Source organism: Pinus tabuliformis, chromosome Q, assembly GCF_031772625.1.
Source record: "Pinus tabuliformis cultivar Carrire ecotype Pingquan chromosome Q, CPIR1, whole genome shotgun sequence".
NCBI classification, from domain to species: Eukaryota; Viridiplantae; Streptophyta; class Pinopsida; order Pinales; family Pinaceae; genus Pinus; species Pinus tabuliformis.
This window is the reverse complement of record NC_142296.1, coordinates 495,960,628-495,980,602: the sequence shown is the minus strand read 5'-3', so window position 1 is coordinate 495,980,602 and position 19,975 is coordinate 495,960,628.

Sequence of the window (19,975 nt, the reverse complement as noted above, 5' to 3'; positions counted from 1 at the left end):
ACCTTTATTGTTACAAGAACTAGAATATTTTGATATTGCAAAAGTAATTGAAGAAGTTGTGGAAGAGTGTGTTTAAGCAAGAGATATACAACACATGAAGAGTGTACTTTTCATGAACACTATAGAGAAAAACTTGTTAAATAAATTGCATATGAAAAATTGATCTAGAGTGTCAACATGGTGAAGAAAATGAAGATACACATGTACATGATGAAATTGAAACCACCTTTGCAATATCAATGGTAGTGAGGAGAACCTAGTAGTGAATGTTAAAATTGATAATGAAGCCAAATTAACATTTGTTTATGAGTGACTTGCAAAGTCCAATCATGATCGATATGAAAATGGTTAAGGAAAATATACCACAATTACAATAGAAAAAGGAACAAAAGAAATGAAGGAAACAATTAGAGTTGTTGAAGCTATTGCCACATTAGAAGAGGATGAAAGTAAATAAAGATATTGTTTTTTTATCTTGTAGGGGTTGACAAGTATGTTCAATTAGCAGTAGCTAAAGTGTTAAATTTTCATAGGGATGTATTGTTCTTTTCTTTAGATAATTGCATAAACAAATTTATTCATCATTTACATATTGTATTCATCCCATAACATCTTAACATTATTAGAATTTATGTAGACATAACAATAACATCAATGTTTCAGTGGAACATTAAGGAACAACAAAAGAAAAGCATGCATAAAAGGGACACTGAGATTTTGGTCAGAGACCAGGGAAAAACCCCATAAGAGGGAAAATCCAGAATTCAATTCTTGTTATTCTATTAGATATTAATCAATTGTTCAACTAAGATATAAAGTGCATCCATAGTGAGATATATCATTAAATTAGGCTTCCTAGGGCCAATCTAAGTCAATTCACAACTCTTATTGTCAACTGACTTCTAATAACCAAATGAAATCAAGAAAGCTTATGCCATGCCACATCATGACATGATCATACATGCTAGGTCATCAAGGAGCAAGGTCATAGATCATTATAGTAACACTATCGTGACGATTTGCTGCCATCATGAATCACTGTCAACATATATCACATAAATGTGTATGCCATGCCTTTTACATGTTAAATTATGCAACTAGGGTCAAATTCCACTTTGGACAAATCATTTGATGGAGATGGTGATTGCATTGAATTTCTCTTTTTGAGAGGACCAATATTGACCTAAAGATCATCAAATTTAGACAAGGGAAAGTGTACTTATGAAGAAAATCCCACATATGCACATTTGGACAGGTCAGCCCTAATGGTAAATTGGTCACACATGGAATCCTATAAATACAAGTGACCTCAATTGCATTTGGACATCACCAAGAATTGTCTTCTTCTCTTCTTCATTGATTGGTTTGCACAAGTTTGAGGTTGGGATGATAAAATAAGTTCGCAAAGGTCTGAAATTAAAGGGTGTGAGGCTCACATCTATTTATAGGGTTTTGGGTTATAGTCACTGGCTCGTCACAAGGCAAATTCGACCACAATCATTGGCTTGTAGGCTCAAGGGGGTGACCAAAAACCTTCAATCGCTTGCACAACTACTCCTCCATGTGACTGAGAATTTTCACTCGAATTTGATCGTAGACAGGAAAAGTTGTCTCTAATATATTTTGATGTTGGAAACAAATTTTTGAGTGTTATTGGCTAATATTGTATTAAGCTCATTCTACTCTCTGCTCAACATTTGATGACAATATAATAGAATAAAAATTTCAAAGGGTCTCCCCCATTTATGGGGTTTTTCCCTAGTATTTTACCAAACCTGATGTCTCTTGTTGATGTGTTGATTGTTTCCTTTGTCATTGCATTTATTGTTCTATGTTCAATTACTGTTGATGATTGGAAATACTAATTGTTATTGAAAGATTGCTAATTTAAGTATTGAAATGGGCTAAAGTAATTAATATTGCATAGAAAAATATGAAAATCTAACATGGTATCAGAGCTAAGGTGAAGGACAAGCCCAAAAGGAGACATGCATTGAAGTAGTCATCTTTGGGAAAGTTGAAGGAGCTAATCTAGTCAAGTCAAGATGTCTTGCTTCTTCAAGGAAAATGAGAAGTTAGGTGACTCATCCAATTTCGCTGCATGGAAAGTCAGATTGGAGATCATAGTTGACAACAATGATGTTTTGGAATACGTTCAAGGAAAAGTACTTGAGCCTCCAGAGAATGCTTCCACTATTGCCAAGAACAAGTAAAAGAAAGATGAGTTGAAAGCAAAGAAAATTATAACTGATGGTTTATAAGATAATTTACTTGTATATGTTGGAAATTTGAGGAAGTCTAAGGACATGTATGATAAAATAGTTGGCATGTATGAATTCAACAATTTAAATGAAATCATCTCATTGAAATATCAACTCAAAGACACAAATATGAACAAAGGAGAGTCCATGCAATCCTACATAATGAGGATATCTCATTTTAGAGATCAATTTCAAAGAGTTGGGGAATTTATTCCTAACAGGGGATTGGTGATTGTGTCTCTAATAGGTCTCCCTCCTAGTTGGAAAACCTTTATTACTACTATAAGCAACAACAATTCCCTCCCATCATTTGATGAAATTGTTGGAAATATCGCTCAAGAAGAATCAAGGATGATATCAAGAGGAAGGATTCAAAAGCATGAAGAAGGAGAGCCTGTTGCATTCATCACCCATCACAAGAATAAGAAGAAAGGAAAAGGAGGTCCGTAAAATTAAAGAAAGCCTCCTTGAAATTCAAATAGAAGGAAGGAATTATTTCACATTGAATTCTACAATTGTCATAAGAAATGCGACTATGCTCGATATTTCCTCGAGAAGAACAATGGACCACACTACAATACTAGTAGCAACAACAATAGGTTCAATGATCAAAGAAGAAGAGATGTCTGAAGGAATGATCACAATAGAAGAAATGAAAGAAGAAGAAGAGATGCTCCAAGTGATCATGAATAAAATCATCACCCATAAAAGAAGTCTCCATGTATGAAAGTAATGTTGCAAATAAATTTGAATATATTCTTATTTCTGCTCTTACTAGTTCATCTCCTTTAGATTCATGGGATAGTTGGTTGGTTGATAGTGGGTGCACTCATCACTTCTACGGTTATAAGGAAGGTCTCTCTAATTTGGTAGAGAGGGATTCAAATTTGAAAATCATTCTTGGAGACAACTACACTCATCTCGTTAAAGGTTTTGGTTTCTTCAAATTTCATTTGAATTCCGGGGAATCTATTTTTATCCATGATGTGATGTATGTGCCAGGATTAAAGAAGAATTTGGTATCAATATCTACTTTGGAAGACAAAGGGATGAGGTTTGCCTTCATTAAGGTAAAGGTTCTTACTTTTCCCGTTGAATCACCTATGAGAAATGCATTCACATTGGGATCAAGATATGAAGGACACTACAAGGTTATTGAAATACCTCTTCTAGCACTAGTCCATGATACTAATCATCTAAGAAAGCTATGGCATCGAAGATTGGCCCATTTACATTATGATGCTCTTCCGAAATTAGAGAAATTGGTCTAAAGGATTCCCAAGGTTCAAGCCCATGATGATGGAGTATGTCCAACTTGTGCCAGTGGAAAGAAGACAAGGGGACCATTCCCCTCTAGCGAGAACAAGACAAATGACATCCTCCATCTCATTCATTCCAATATACGTGGTCCAATGTCCGCGGATTCTATTGGTGGCCATATCTACCATATCACCTTCATTGATGACTTCTTAAGAAAGACATGGGTATATTATTTTGAGCACAAGGATGAAGCCTTCGAAATGTTCAAGGAGTTCAAAGATTTGATTGAAAATCAAGCAAGTAAGAAAATAAAAAATTTCAAGTCTAACAATGGTGGAGAGTACATATCAAAGGAGTTCATTGATTTTTACAAGAAGGAAGGTATTAAGAAAGAGAAAATTGTGCCCTATAATCATAATTAAAATGGAGTGGATGAAAGAAAGAACAGGTCAATTATATAAGCTACTCGTGTCGTTCTCCATGATCAAAAGTTTTTGAAGTTCCTTTGGGGAGAAGCAACAAATTCCATCGTATATGTCCAAAATAGGGTAGCTCATCAAGCACTGGACAACAAGACCCCCGAATAAGTATTCACAGGTGTCAAGTCTGATGTTTTCCCTCTCTATATCTTTGGCTGCCCCATATGATTTCATGTGCCGAAGGACAAAAGAAACAAGTTGGAGGCCATTAGAAGAAAATGTACATTTGCTAGATATTGTGAAAATTCCAAAGAATTTAGAATATATATTCCTGGTTAAAGGAAGGTTGAAATTAGCAGGGATGTTACATTCAATGAAGATGTCACCCTTGGAAAAGCAAGGGACATTCCTCTACCTCCTCCTCCTGAGAAGAATGATGATATGGATATTTTAGATGGTCCTTCCATGCCGAATCTTAGACAAACATTATTGATGATCCCATGGAGCCCATGGATCCATTAGATCCTCCTCCATGTGATCCTCCCAACAAGAAGAGGCCACTTGGGCTTCATGATACTTTACAGGATGAAGATAGATGTGTTCTCATTTGAAGATCATTGAGAGAAAGTAAGAATCCTTTCATGTACCAGGGATATGTTGCAACCATGAGCACTATGATTCAATTTGAACCTCCCACATTCGAACAAGTTGTGAAAGAACAAGTTTGGAAAGATGTTACGGCCAAAGAATATGAATCAATCATGAATAATGATGTATGGGATGTTGTGTTGAGACCAAATGAGAAATCCGTGTGTTGTAACGGCTGCAACACCCTCCAAAATTTTGGCTTGCATCCAATTTCAGAGCCTCCCTTAGATTTTTACTTGATGTTTGCAAGCACTCAGGCTCACCCTGTGAGCTCGTGTCGAGTATTTTCACCCTCCTTGCTTGACTGTTCGACGAACATCTTTTTTCATGTTGGTCACAATGTCACGCTTGCCGCCACGTTCTGTTCATGCATAATGTTTCTCTTCATGTGTACACGTTGTATTCACTATGTAAACATTCGTCGCACTCACACACGAAGTTGTATGCACTATCGTGCAAGAGTCGTCGCGGTCATTGTACAATCTATCACAAGTGTCGCACTTGTTGCTCACACTGTCGGTCAGTCATGATGAGTATATCTTGTCTTGATGGTTTGAGGCATCCTATCGTCAAGTCATGTTGAGTGTGTGTTTGCAAGGTCCCATATGCACAAATTCACTCTCTCACGCACTTAGTCATTTTGTTGAAGTTCTGCCGACCGGATCACCCTCTAACAACCATACCTCCATCGTAGAATCGACTCGACTAAATGTCACCCATAACAATACAGAAGTGTCCAACAAGCCATTTCAATCTGCGCTGCCTGCAAGCACAGAAACAAACCCTCCTACTGATCAACCAGAGAGTTTGACCAGGTAGTGACCTCGGGAGTCACTCCCCTAAAAAATTGCGGAAAAGCTGCAGACCTTGCTCACTCCGCTGATTGATAAAACTATGCAGACAGGCCAAATAGACACCTAGTGTCCATCCTTATCTCCCTCAAAATTGCGCAGTGTTCCCAGCTAGCCACCTAGTCACCCTACCAGCTGCTCACCCAGAAAACTGAGCATATTTCATGAGCAAGGCCCTCATCTACCCAACATCCCTCTTAGCTTAGAAACTGTGTAGAGGTGTTCAGCATTCCAGCCTCCCAGCAATTGCGTAGTTTTTGTCACCATCAACCCCGCAGCTTGCAGCTAGCTCCCTCCAAGAATTGCACAGTTTTTGCTGCCAGCCTCCTGCAGCCCGCTATCAGCTCCCTCTAGGAATTGTGCAATTTTTTCTGCCAAGCCTCCTACAGCCCGCTACTTCCTCCCTCTAGCAATTCGCAGTTTTTGCTACCAAGCCCCTCTGTTGCTCGCACTGCTTCCCTCCAGAAATTGTGTAGATTTGTCGTCCAACCGAGCCAGATCCTGTGGACAATACTGTTGATCCAAGTTGTCCATCTTAGTCTCCCATCGACTTCTATACAATTTTCACCAGTAGTGACCTAATCTCGCATCCCAGCTTGAAACTTGCCTTGTGACGTTTCATAGTCTTGTCCTCTCTTCCAGTCACCTGCATCCGAAAGCAAGTACCCGCATGCATCATGGTAGACTAGGAGGTTTATGGATTTGATGTCATCTCATCATGAGTGATTGCTGATACAGGTATATGGATAATACATGACGTGATGATGGATGGGATGAATAAGGAGAGTACATGCAAGGAGATGTGTTTGTGAATGGACGAATAGAAGAAACATGGGAGGAAACGTTTTCGCAAATGGAAGAACATGTCAAGCATGCCAAAGTATAAGCAAAGGAGCAACATGCACATGCAACATCAAGCGAACACCAAGACCATCGAAGACTCCACACACCTTTCCATGCGGAGGTGAAGCTGTGATACACCAAGAGCACATCCATCACTTAACAGCACTGCAGCTCAACATGGACATACTAGCAGTGTCGTGTCAAGTCATGTCATGAGTCATGTCGGCCATATCACTACTGTGGGCCATACTGTGTAAATAAGTGTAATGTAACGTGGAATTGTAAGAGACCCACATGTCATATGAAGAGTCATGTAAATCTAAAGAGTCAAATTAAGTCAAACGGTCATGGGAAGTCGAACAGTCACAAGGGCCAATTTTTCCCTTCGCTATAAATACCCCCTCATTTGTAAATGAAAATGAATTTTCACCTTGGCTCCTCCCACATAGCCTTGAGATTCTGTAGCATTTTCTTTGAGGAGCGAGTAGTGGCTCCAATGCCACTTTCACGGGGTTAGTGATGTATGGTGTATTGATGTGTCTTGGAACTTTCACTTAATTCAGAAGCCTCATAACGGGCCAACACATTTTCACACATGTATTGTAACTATTCGTAAGACTAATCTTGAACACTTGTAATGCATGTTTCTTTAACCCGTGTTAAATAATTGAACTCTTTCAGTTGCTCTAATACATATATATTGATGAAAATGTGTTGTATAAGTTGTTGTTGTTTTCCTGCCGACGTGGGTTGCCTCACTGGAAATCAAACAAAACCTTTCCCATAAAATTGTTATAACGACCTGTTGTAGTGGCTACAAACACCCTCCAAAATTTTTCCTCAGCTTCTTTTTGGAGCCTCCCTACCAACCATCCTCAGTAGCATGTCTTGCACGATTAAGCATATAGGCTTCAACTGTTTCTCAGTGTCTTGTCAGCCTGTCCATGTCAGTTTTCTTCATTCCCCTCATAGATTGTCTTTTGGGACTTGGACCATGTGTTGGCCAAACAACTCCCCTAGAAAAATGTGCAATTCTGGAGGGGAACCAACCTTCCCTCCAGAAATTGCGCAAATCAGCTGGCTAGCCTGTTGAGCTCAAGAATTGCGCGAATCAGTCTGTCAGGCTTCCCTCATAAAAATGTGCAATTCTGGAGGGGAACCAACCTTCCCTCTAGAAATTACGTGAATCAACTTGGCAGCCTACTGGGCTCTAGAATTGCGTAAAGAAGTCAAGTAGTCTTCCACCAGAAAACTGTGCAATCTGACCCAGCACTGCTGCTAAGCCAAGAAATTACGCAATTCTAGGAGGAAGTAACCTACTAACCCCATAAATTGCACAATCCCTCTAGGACAACTAGCCTAGCTCAGCCCATGAATTGCGCAAATTTTCATCCTAGGCTCGCAGACCGATGCATGTGCCTTCAGGTTGACTGGTTCCCTCTGGGACCGAGCAAAGCTGATTTGTGTGCATGGACTGCTTATCACAAGGCAGCATGAAAAGGCATACCTAGATTTAGGGACCTATTTTTTAAGAACTGGAGGTTACATGCAAGGCTCATTTTAGAAACATCCCGCCAAGTGTCGCTTTTGCTAGATTTGTGGCATGCGCATCATAACCTCGATTTTATCAAAACTTATGAACTAGACACTGCAGAGTTCATTCCTCACATCAATCTTGTAGCTTTTGCATCCCACATCACATCTAGGAGTCATCGACACATTCATCTCAGCTGTTTCGGGGGTAAGCCTACTTTGCATGTCTTGCGCTGCATTTTTGTCGCTTTTTGTGTTTCGAGTTGTGTAAGTGTTGTATGCTTGATTTCAATGAGCGCCTACTGCCATTTTGACGTATGCTAGCTTGTAGAAGCACCGTTTCAATTTTCATTCACATCTCGCTGCTTTCGCATGCATGACATTATATTTGCACTTATGGTCGCTGTTGTGGCGACTCATTTCACACACATGCATGTTTTCCCATTTTCTGAATCCTGCACTCGTTGTTTACATGAATCATCATTTAATATTGTTTTCACTTAGTTTTACCATGCATTCAGACTTCTCATGTTTTTAGTTGCCTGTCGACAGGTCTAGGTTGTCTTAGTCTGAACCTTGCCTTGACCGACTAGCATTGCGTATTTCTGGAAGTGAAGGCTCTGCCTTCCCTCCAGAATTTGCGCAAGCCTGGCCCAGCACTAACCTCCAGGCTTGCATTGTGAAATTCTAGGGGACAGTGCCTTGTTGGCCCCAGAAACTGCGAAATGTAGTTTGCTATTTTGCATGTCACTGCTGACTGAAATTGTGCATTGCACAGTTTCATTCCTCAACAGGCCTGGATAGACTATGCAACGTGCAGTTCTAGAAGTCAACTAGCCTCCCTACAGCCCAGACTGTGCATTGTGCAACTTTGGAAGTTAGTTTCCCAACCTCATGACAGCCTAGACTATGTCTTGTGCAGTTTTGGCAGTCAGTCTCCCAACCTCCCGGTGAAAATTGCTCAATCTTCACAGACAATCACACAAGTATGTTGCATGTTAGTCCTCCAGTTTGTTTTTGTTTTTGACTGATAGATTGCTTGTCATGAGTGTTGCTATGTATCCATGTATCACAGGTGTTCACTTGCCTCTCAACAACACAGGTATAATGGCTTCCAGGAGAGCAGAGTCGAAGACACCATTCTGGCCACAACTAGGGATGCAGTCGATCAAGTGTCTATGAATTTTCCTATATATGAAGACATCAAGTTGTTCATGGACAAGGATATCAAGATGAAATGGCAATGACATCACAACGAGCAGCACCATCAGTAGTAGCAGAAGGTAGCACACCTGCATGCGACAAATGCAAGAGGAGGGTTATTGACAGTGCGAAAGCGGAACAAAGTTGCAAGCTCAAGCAAATCCAGTTGTGATGAAAGAAGCTTTGGAGATTGAGGCAATGAGACAATGATGTGACAAGAGGATAACACAAAGGCAGAGAGAGAAATAGAGAAGGGGTTTTAGGTTCTGAAGTAGAAACTGAAGGAAGAACAGGAGCTTCACAAACAAGAGAAGGATTTGCAGCAGGAACAGGTACAACAAGAGGCGCAACATTCATAAATCGATGAAACAATGCCCATACATGTTATGGATCTATAAAAAAGCTGTCATGGAGCAGACAGGGTGAGCAGTGTTGAAGATCACATGCAAAGGTGTTTAGGAGCATGGATTTCATTGTGTAAATGCATGTGATCCCATCCAATTGGCACACTCACCGAGCCGAAGACAAGAAGCAAGTCTGATTGGAGCTGAACATGTATTTTGACAAGTTGATGTGCATGGTCACTAATACACACTTGGAGATTAGCACAAACACTATGCATCAGTATGTTGCTGGTCTGGCTGCACTCAAGACAATGATTCGCATGTTATCAGACGAGTCAGACAGAGGATCCATATCAGTGTACCTGGACACAACGGAGGCAAGATTTTGCTTACAGCAGGATGTCACCTTTGAGCGCGCAGACACCATCATAGACGACTAAGCTTGGCATCAATTTTACACCATTAATCATTGCAAGGATGTCAAAGAGTTGGTTTTACCACAACGGTCCAAGTGTTAGTGATGTTTGGCATGACTTGCTCATGCCATTTTGTCTCACATGGGTACATGTGCAGATTGTATGTAACATCTTGTCAAGTGGAAGTTCAAGTGTCGATAGTTGAATGTAATAGTCATAGAGTAGTTGAAGAGTCATGAGGGTAGATGAATGGTCACAAAGGGGAATGTCAAGGGTCACCCCACCCTTTTCTATAAATAGTCCCTCATAACTCATTGTAGATGCTTTTGGTCATCCAAGCTTCCGATAGAAGTATCTTCGAGAAAGCTTGGAGAGTATTGTAACGAGCCTTGGCTTCTCCACTATGTAGAACTAGTATATCTCTTTGAAGGAGGAGGCGATAGTGACTGTAACATTCCACTGTCGGAACTGGTGGTTCATCATGGTTGTATTGTATGATTGGAACTTTCACTTCTTAATATAACATAGCCAACAGGTTTCATGCACATGTTGTTATTGTATTTCAGCTAACTTTTTTACTCTAATGATATATGTATCTATTTGCTTACACATGCATGTATGGACTTTTCTATATAAGTATTTATGAATCTTACTGAAATGTTCTATTGGTTTAACCATCACTTTGGATTGCTAGCTTACTCGCCTTTCAGTTTGTGATGCATCTTTGCTCGTGTGTTCCCTTCTTAACTCTGTTCTTTTATAGGTTTCCAAGGGACGCACTCACCTCACCCTCCATGTGTTAGAATTGTTCATGCACCTTCCTTGACTTGCTACATATGTCACACCCTTGCTACCAATAGCGACATCTTACTTGCCTCTCTGCACAATCGCGGTCAAGGCGATACTGTACGACCCACTGTTGGGACTCCTACACCAAAGGGTCTGAGGTCTAGTTGGGACTTCTTACTGGGGAGATCCCCTGACATGTTGGCGGGTCCACCACTGTCAAAATTTCTGGTGCTAGAAGGAGGGTTGGATGACAAGCTATGTCCTCTCATCTTTATTTGAAACTTTTCACATATATCATGGATTCTATTACACTCATCCCTCCATGATGTCTTTTGCATGCCGAACCTCTCAACATCACAAGGGAGTTTTTTGATCTCTTGTCTGAATTCACGTATGATGGTGAAGGCGAAGTAGTCTGGCCTGAGTACTTAGAAGAATTTTGTATATTCCTTGAGAATGCAGAAGAGTTCTATGCAGAAGAGGTCAGTCTGCTGCTTTCATACACACTTGGTGAATCCCCACAATGGTGGTGTTGTAGTCTACCTCCTCGTAGCATGCACTCACTTGACCAATTATGTGATCTCATTGAATCATGTTTCATGATTTTGATCTAGAACCTCTTGACAAAAAACTGTTACAACAACAGAAGGACCCACATGAATTTCCTATGGATTTATTGCAGCGCTTCCATGATTTTCAGTTTGAAGCTCTGAAAGGCCAAATGAAATTTCCATATCTTTGGGACAGATTCAAATACCGTCTTAACAGATCAATCAATCCCAAGAAGAAGTTAAATATCAAGCCTCTCTCAGCATACTTCGGTGATGGAGCTGTGCAATCACGGACAGACACGGTCGCTGTCACAAGTGACTGTCCTTAGTACCCTCATCAAACAGTTCCACCATCGCAGGGTGATGTGGGAGAGCATGCACACACATTTGTTCAACTGTCACATCCTCCTGACATTGATCCTTCTGATTTTCGCACAATCTTGGTTGTGAATCCATCGGGTCCTCACATGTATTTTGCACCTCAAAATCCATCTTCGTACTGGGATGATCCTCCAGATGACACTGTCTTGTGTTATTCCATTCCAGATTCTACACTTGTTGTGAACGAGGGTCAAGCCATCAACGGAGTTGGTGTTGCAAAACCAACATGCGCTGTCATTCATGAAGAGTATGTCTGGGAGCTTGAACATCCACTGATAGTAAAGGACCATCTTTGTCTATCCATACCTCCTCAGTTTTTTCCTGACATCCTTGATGACCCTGCCATGCCTCAATTTTCATGTGTAACTCCGTCCACGGATGCACCCATTGTTGATCATTTGTACGACACACCATATGTCAGTCCAACATCTAACAATGAAGAGAAAAGATCATTCATTGAAAATCCGCTTGATTTTTCATCTTCTTTTTCTGGAAACGTAGAGGGTGAACATCCTTGCTTCTCATCTGCCCCTCTGATTGATTCATCAAATCATGAGGATGCCGACAAACATCCTGAATTTTCTGATGTTGGTTGTTGTGATCTCTCTACTTCTTCATCTGATCATGATATTGATTCAACTGTTGTTAATCTGTCTAAGACATTGGTATATGTTGATCTATCTGTCAACGAAGTCGAAACCTTGGAAACTATTGAGGCACTTCAGCCCAAGCTGATGGTTATGTCAATCCCTCGTTGTCTTGAGTTTGGTTTCAATTCCAATCAGGAAATTGTTGAAAAACCTGAGGCTCCTCATCACTCATTTGTATGCATTGGCGAGAAATCTCACACACATATTTCGCTTCCTCCACTCGAACTACATGATCCCATCGCTCATGCATTGGAGGAATCTTACACAGCAAGCACACTTGTGCAATGTAAGTGGTCTACCTTTCTCACATTTTCTTGCATATCATAGTCAAGAGAATGCATACTTAACATCTGCACACACAATAGCACAACACCATGGCAAGTCCACAGAGTGCATGTCATGCGATTTCACTAACTTATGTTTTGTGGATGCTTTTAAATTCGGAGTGTGTTTGTCTTCATTGTTATATATTTCTTATTTCCTGGTTCGTACAACTGTATTTTTTGTGAACCATGCCTTCACCAACATGGGTCGACCAATGCGCCAGTGTCTGCATTGGAAGTATCACTTCACCTGAGCAGAACTATGCACCATTAGTTTAGGAGTAGGAGTAGTGTTTACTTTTGGTTTGTTTGCTTGCATGCACGTTTGCTTCTTACTTTGAATGTTTGTTTGTTTGCCTGCTTGTTTTCTCACTTGCTTTGCTTACACATTTAATTCTACTTTTTCTCTATCTTGTTGTTTGTTGCTTGTTTGCATATGTAGGTTAGTTTCATGCTCTGTAGGTTAGTTTCGCATGAGACTGTGTGCGACTCTTGAAACAAGTTGGGTAAAGTATGAGAGGACATGTGCATTTATCAATACTTGGTTATCTGTCATCTTGCCTTTGCATGAAGAACTTGTTGTGTTCAGTCCATGATACATCAATGGAAAATACGTATTGTTCAAAGTGAACCTTGATGGAAACACAATGCATGCGCGCTAACTAGTGTCACCTACTCTAGTCAGTTGTTTTTGGGTTAATCCTTGTCAGCTCAGTCAATTAGAGTAAGGTGAGGGGGAAAAACTTAACAAGCACGTTAGAGGTGTATATAAACTACTTCTCTCAAGGAATAACCTCTTCTACTCTCAATAAGTCGGGATCCCTCTTCTTCCTTTGAAATGAATAAGTGCTATGCATAGTTACGAAAATGAAAATGTAAAAATGAAAATGAGAAAAAAATTCGAAAAATGAAAAATGAATAAGGAGAAAGAAGAGAAAGGCTTCCTTCGTAGAGAGGTGATGCAAGTAACTCCGCCGGGTTACTGACCAAGCTCACTGGCAGCGGAGCAATGCTTGTGTTCCTGCGTGACTCCGTTGGGGTACTGTCCAGGCTTGCTGGCAGTGGAGCAACACCAGAGATGAAACTGAAACTTTGACAATCATATGACTTGTGCACCAATACACCCCTCATCCCCAATCGAAACAACTATGTTGACTTGGCTTGGAATGTGTGTCGACCAACCAAGGGCTTGGCAGATGCTACATCTTACAATCAAACAAGTGTGGAAACTAAGATGAACAGAGAACTGAACAATACTTCAGGAGGTGTTAGACTTGATTTTCACGAACAAGGTCCATTAAGATAGATGGCGTTCTACCAGTGTGTCGCCAAGTGTTGTAGCGGCTACAAACACCCTCCAAAATTTTGCCTTAGCTTCGTTTTTGAGCCTCCCTACCAACCATCCTCAGCCGTATGTCTTGCACCATCAAGAATATATGCTTCAACTCTTTCCAAGTGTCTTTTCAGCCTGTGCATGATAGTTTGCTTCACTCCCCTCACAAGCTATCTTTCAGGACTTAGACCATGTGATGGCCAAGCAGCGCCCCTAGAATATAATTCAATTCTGGAGGGGAACCAGCCTTCCCTCTAGAAATTGTGCAAATCAGCTGGCCAACCTACTGAGATCAAGAATTGCGCAAATCAGTCTGTCAGGATTCCCTCAAAAAATTGTACAATTCTACAGGGGAACCAACCTTCCCTCCAAAAATTGTGCAAATAAGCCTGGTAGCCTGCTGGGATCCAAAATTTCATAGAGCAGTCAGGCAGTCTTCCACCAGAAAACTATGCAATATGGCCTAACATTACTGCCCAACCCAAAAATTGTGCAATTCTGGGAAGCAGTCACCTGCCGACCCCAGAAATTGCGCAATCCCTCTAGGACAGCTAGCCCAGCTCTGCCTAGGAACTGCTCAAATTTTCAACCCAGGCTTGCAAACCAATGCATGTGCCTTCAGGTTAACCGGTTCCTTGTGGGGCTGAGAAAAGATGATTTGTGTGCATGGACTATTTTTCCCAAGGCAGCATGCAAAGGAATCCCTAGATTTAGGGACCTATGTTTAGCCACTAGAGGTTACATGCAAGGATCATTTTAGAAACCTCCTGCAAAGTGTCGCTTTTCCTAGATTTGTGGCATGCGTGTAATAACCTCGATTTTATCAAAACTTATGAATTGAATGCTGCATAGATCATTCCTCACATCGATCTTGCAGCTCTGACATCTCACATCGCATCTAGGAGTTGTTGACAAATTCAACTCAGTTGTTTCAGGGTAAGCCCGCTTTGCATGTCTTGCACTGTGTTTCTATTGTTTTTTGTGTTTTGGCTTGTGTAAGTGATGTCTTCTTGATTTCAATGAGCATCTTCTATTGTTTTGATGTATGTTGGTTTGTAGAAGCACCATTTCAATTTTCGTTTGCATCTCGTCATTGTCGCATGCATGACATTGCCTTTGCACCGACGGTCGCCATTGTGGCAACCCGTTTCACACACATGCACGTTTTCCCATTTTCTAAATCCTGCACTTGTTGTTTGCATGAACGATCATTTACTCTTGTTTTCACTCAGTTTCACCATGCATTCATACTTCTCATGTTTTCAGTCGCCCGTCGGTGGGTGTAGGTTGCCTTAACTTGGACCTTGCCTTGCCCACCTAGCATTGCGCATTTCTGGAAGTGAAGGCTCTCCCTTCCCTCCAGAAATCATGCAAGACTGGCCCAACACTGACCTCCAGGCTTGCATTGTGCAATTTTTGGAGGCAGTGCCTTGCTGGCCCTAGAAATTACACAATGCAGTTTGTTGGTTTGCATGTCACTGCTGACTGAAATTGCGCATTGCGCAGTTTTAGTCCTTAGCAGGGTAGGCTATACTGTGCATTGCACAGTTACAACAGTTAGTAAGCCTCCCAACAGCCCAGACTGTGCCTTGCATAGTCTTGGCAATCAGTCTCCCAACCTCTCGATAGCATGGACTGTGCCTTTTGCAGTTTTGGCAGTTAGTCTCCCAGCCTCCTGGTGAAAATTGTGCAATCTTCACAGACAGTCACACAGGTATGTTGCATGTCAGTCCTCCAGTTTGTTTTGGTTTTCGACTAACAAATTTCTTGTCATGAGAGTTTCTATGTCTCCATGTATCACAGGTGTTTGCTTGCCTCTTAGTAGCATAGGTACAATGGTTTCCATGAGAGCAAACTCGAAGACACCGTTCAGAGCACAACTGGGGATGCAGTTGATCAAGTGTCTATGAACTTGCCTATCTATGAAGACATCAAGTTTTTCATGGACAAGGATATAAAGATGAAATGGAAACGACATCACAATGAGAAACACCATCAACAGCAGCAGAAGGTAGCACACCTGCATGTGACCAATGCAAGAGGAGGGTTGTTGATAATGCAAAGGCAAAACAAAGTCGCAAGATCAGGCAGATCCACTAGTGATGAAATCAGCTTTGGAGATTGAGGCTATGAGGAAACAATGTGACAAGAGGATCACGAGAAGACAGGGAGAGAAACAGAGAAGGGGTTGTAGGTGCTGAAGCAATAACTCAAGGAAGAACAAGAGCTGCATAGACAAGAAAAGGATTTGTAGTAGGAACAGGCAAAACAGGAGGCACAACATCCACAGATCGATGAAACTACGCTTAGATAGGTTATGGATCCATACAACAACTGGCATGGAGTAGACAGGGTGAGCAGTGTTGTCGATCACATGCAAAGGTGTTTAGGAGCATGGATGTCATTGTGTGCACGCATGCCATCCCACCCATTTGGCACACTCATCGAGGCGAGGACAAGAAGCAAGTCAGATTGGACCTGAACATGTATTTTGACAAGTTGATGTGTGTGGTCACTAGCACACACTTGGATATCAACACAGACACTATGCATCAATATGTTTTTGGTCCAGCTGCGCTCAAGACGATGATGCACATGTTATCAGATGAGTTAGACAGAGGAGCCATATCAATGTACCCGGATGCAACGGAGGCAAGAGTTCGCTTACAGCAGGACGTCACCATTGAGTGTGCGGACACCATCACGGATGACCAAGCTTGGCATCAGTTCACCACTGTCGATCATCGTAAGGATGTCAAAGAGTTGGTACTACCACAATGGTCCAATTGTTAGTGATGTCTTGCATGGCTTGCTTAAGCCATTTTGTCTTACATGTGTACATGTGCAGATTGTATCTAACATCTTGTCAAGTGGAAGTTCAAGTGTTGATAGTTGAATGTAACAGTCATAGAGTAGTTGAAGAGTCATGAGGGTAGATTAATGGTCACAAAGGGGAATGTCAAGGGTCACCCCACCCTTTGCTATAAATAATCCCTCATAACCCATTGTAGATGCTTTTGGTCAGCCAAGATTCCGATAGGAGTATCCTAGAGAAAGCTTGGAGAGTATTATAATGAGCCTTGGTTTCTCCACTTGGAAGAGCTAGTATATCTCTTTGGAGGAGAAGGCGACAGTGACTATAACGTTCTGCTGTCTAAACTAGTGGTTGGTCATGGTTGTATTGTATGATTGGAACTTTCACTTCTTAATATAGTAGAGCCTGTTAGCTCTTCTATGTACTTATGCATTTGGAGAACCAAATTACTACTGTGGTAGTGTCGTTTCATGCCTGAGGAGCTCGCATCAGTTCATTGTATTCTTTCTCCTTCATTTGCATTATACCCTTATAACTCCCACTACCTCCGTTTGCGCCTCCTCTTCCATTCTCCTTGTTATCCCTTAACCCATTATTTCCATTTTCCTCTATAATTCTTTGTAAACCCCACATAAACCCTTTTTCCACGGCTCCTGGGAATTTTTGTTTAAACACTATAAAACCCCGATAACCCATCTAAACCCCTAGAACCCGTCCAAACCCTTTCGTAAACCTTTTCATGTCACATCAGTTTTAAAGAGCACGTGCTGTAATACCTGGGCCGTCTAATCAGTTCCCGCGGATCTAACAGTATTCGCAGCTCTCGCTCCGCAAACCTGCATGTATGATAGCCCGCGGGGAAAGCAAACTGTTCTCCACCATTTGATTACACGATCTGACGGCCCGTAGTTGCTTCGCCTCACGTTTTCCCATCTCCTCCCGCCATCAGGTCTCAGCCATCCGTCAGTTACATCTAATGGCCAATATTCATTCCCTGCCCTCCATTCATTCCCCATGCAAATATTGTGTTTTTTAGTTTGTCCCGTGCATCCGAAGGAAGAAGGCAATCACCCACCAACGCTCTTCACAGTTAAATCTTCAACTACCTCATTCAAGAGACAGCACGGCCAGGGAAGGAGAGTACTGCCTTGAGCAGTTGAATTCATTTACTAGTTATGGAGTTTTTGTCCCAAACAGTACTCCGCTTGCTCAAGAAGGACATCAGAGTACCAGAAAGGCCGATTTTGTTCATTAAAACACACAGTTTGTAGTAGAGACCCATATCTAATTGTAAATGTGGTTGGTGGTCAGTTATGACCCCTCCATGCATAGCATAGCAGAGCAATTTTGTAAACAAATTCCATATATACCCAAAAACAAGATGTAATGAGGGTTGATGAGTGTTAATTTGATGTAACAGTTCAACTTCTGGAGACTGTAACTACTGTGATACCTGCAACTTCTGGTCTTCATTTTCAGCTAATGCAAGCTTCTTTTGTTGTTAATTGCTCTCTTTCCACTTCTTGTGTGTTCCAGTCTGTGCCCGTTATGCATTTTTTTTATTGTGCTCTTAATGTTTATCATTAGAGGGGCTGTCATCCCACCTCTGTGTTAGAATCTAGTCAGTATTATTGAATGTGTATGCAGGGTTCTGTTGTTTTAATGCCAGAGAGTTGTCATCCTGTCTGTGCATTAGGAAATAGATTTGTAGACATTTTTACTGGTTGCAGTTGGCCATCACAGGGTCCTGTGCATCTGCTGGTGTGATCAATATTCTCCATTTCCACTTAATCCTCAAACTGTGAGTAATTGATGGTCTAAAGCCTTGTAGTCTGGGGGTGTTCACCCATGTCTGAGGTTAAGCATAGTAGAAGTGGTTATCTGGCTTGAATATGCATCATTCCTTCCATTCATCCACCATTTTCCAACATTTTTGTTGAGTTTGTAATGTTTCCGAGCATCTTTGAGATACAACCTAGGAGAGTTTCTTGGGGTGATAACATTAATTGGCACCGTTGCCCGGGAGAGGAGAATTGAAGCTCAGCTTCCCTGGGAGAACGACACAGTTCCAGATTTTGATGATAGACAAGGTCTGGACACATATTTTGATTGTAATCATCTATCTGGTGACACCACTGGAGGAAGACCAACCTTTGGCAACTCCACATTGAAGTTCTGGCTCAGTTTGTGAGACACACTCGAAGAAATCCTTAGAAATCACCAGCTGAACCAGTGCATGACCCTGAGAGGACTGTTAAATCGAAGAAAGCATCATTGAAAGGGGCATCAGAATCAGGTAAGCCTAAGAAATCTCATTCATCTATGAAAGATACAGTTATAGCTGAAGATATACAGTGTGAAGATTTAGAGCCCAACACTGTTAATAAGGAAATTCCTTCAGAGATTAATATAGCCCATTGTTCAGTTAGTTACCCTTTGAATCTCAGTCCAAGGAAGGCTTCCCATACAGTCCAAAACATCCCTTTGTCTCTACCATCCATCACATTACTTCCTACCATTCAATCTACTAGTATTCTTACACATATCCCAATCATGGTAGGCCAGCAAGCACCCACGAAGATAGAAAGAATTGTTGCTGCTAGATATGGAACTTTAGTCTTGCCTGTTCCTTTAAATCCTATGCCTGTGGGAGAATATTAGAAATATATGCCTAAGTTCACTGACACAGATGGAGTAACAGCAGAAGAACAACTAGAAGCTTTTTACAGTTATGCTGATAATTTAGATATAAGTGAAAATGATGTGTGGATGAGAGTTTTTGTCCAGAACCTTGATGGAGAGGCCAAGAAGTGGTTCAGAGAATTACCCTAGAGATCTATAATAGATATTGAAGCATTAGATGATGCATTTTTGAAGCACTGGGGAGATAAAAAGGACTTGCTGTATTATCATACTGAGTTTGGTAATTTGAAGAGGGAAAATGAGGAATCATTGCCTGATTTCAATAAAATATTCAATCGTATGTATAGTAAGATACCAGCTGAGGTAAAGCCTACCCCACCTCTGCCAAACTCACTTATGCCAATGCTTTTGACTCTGATTTCTGCCTATTGTTGAGAGAAAGAAGATGTGCCACTCTAGCTGATATGCAGGATGCAACATTAGAAGTGGAATCTAATATTATGGCTGCAGAAAAGCTAAAAAGTCAAGCTGACAGAAGGAGGCAGAGAGGTCAGGCTTCTACTTCTTCTGCATCATCTTCAGAGCCAAAATTAGATAAAATGACTAAGATGATAGAGTCATTGGCTGCTGAAATTTCTAAGCTAAAGGTTGAGCAAAATTCAGGAAAAACAAGGCAGCAGAACACATTTGCTCCAAGAAATCCAAATCCATT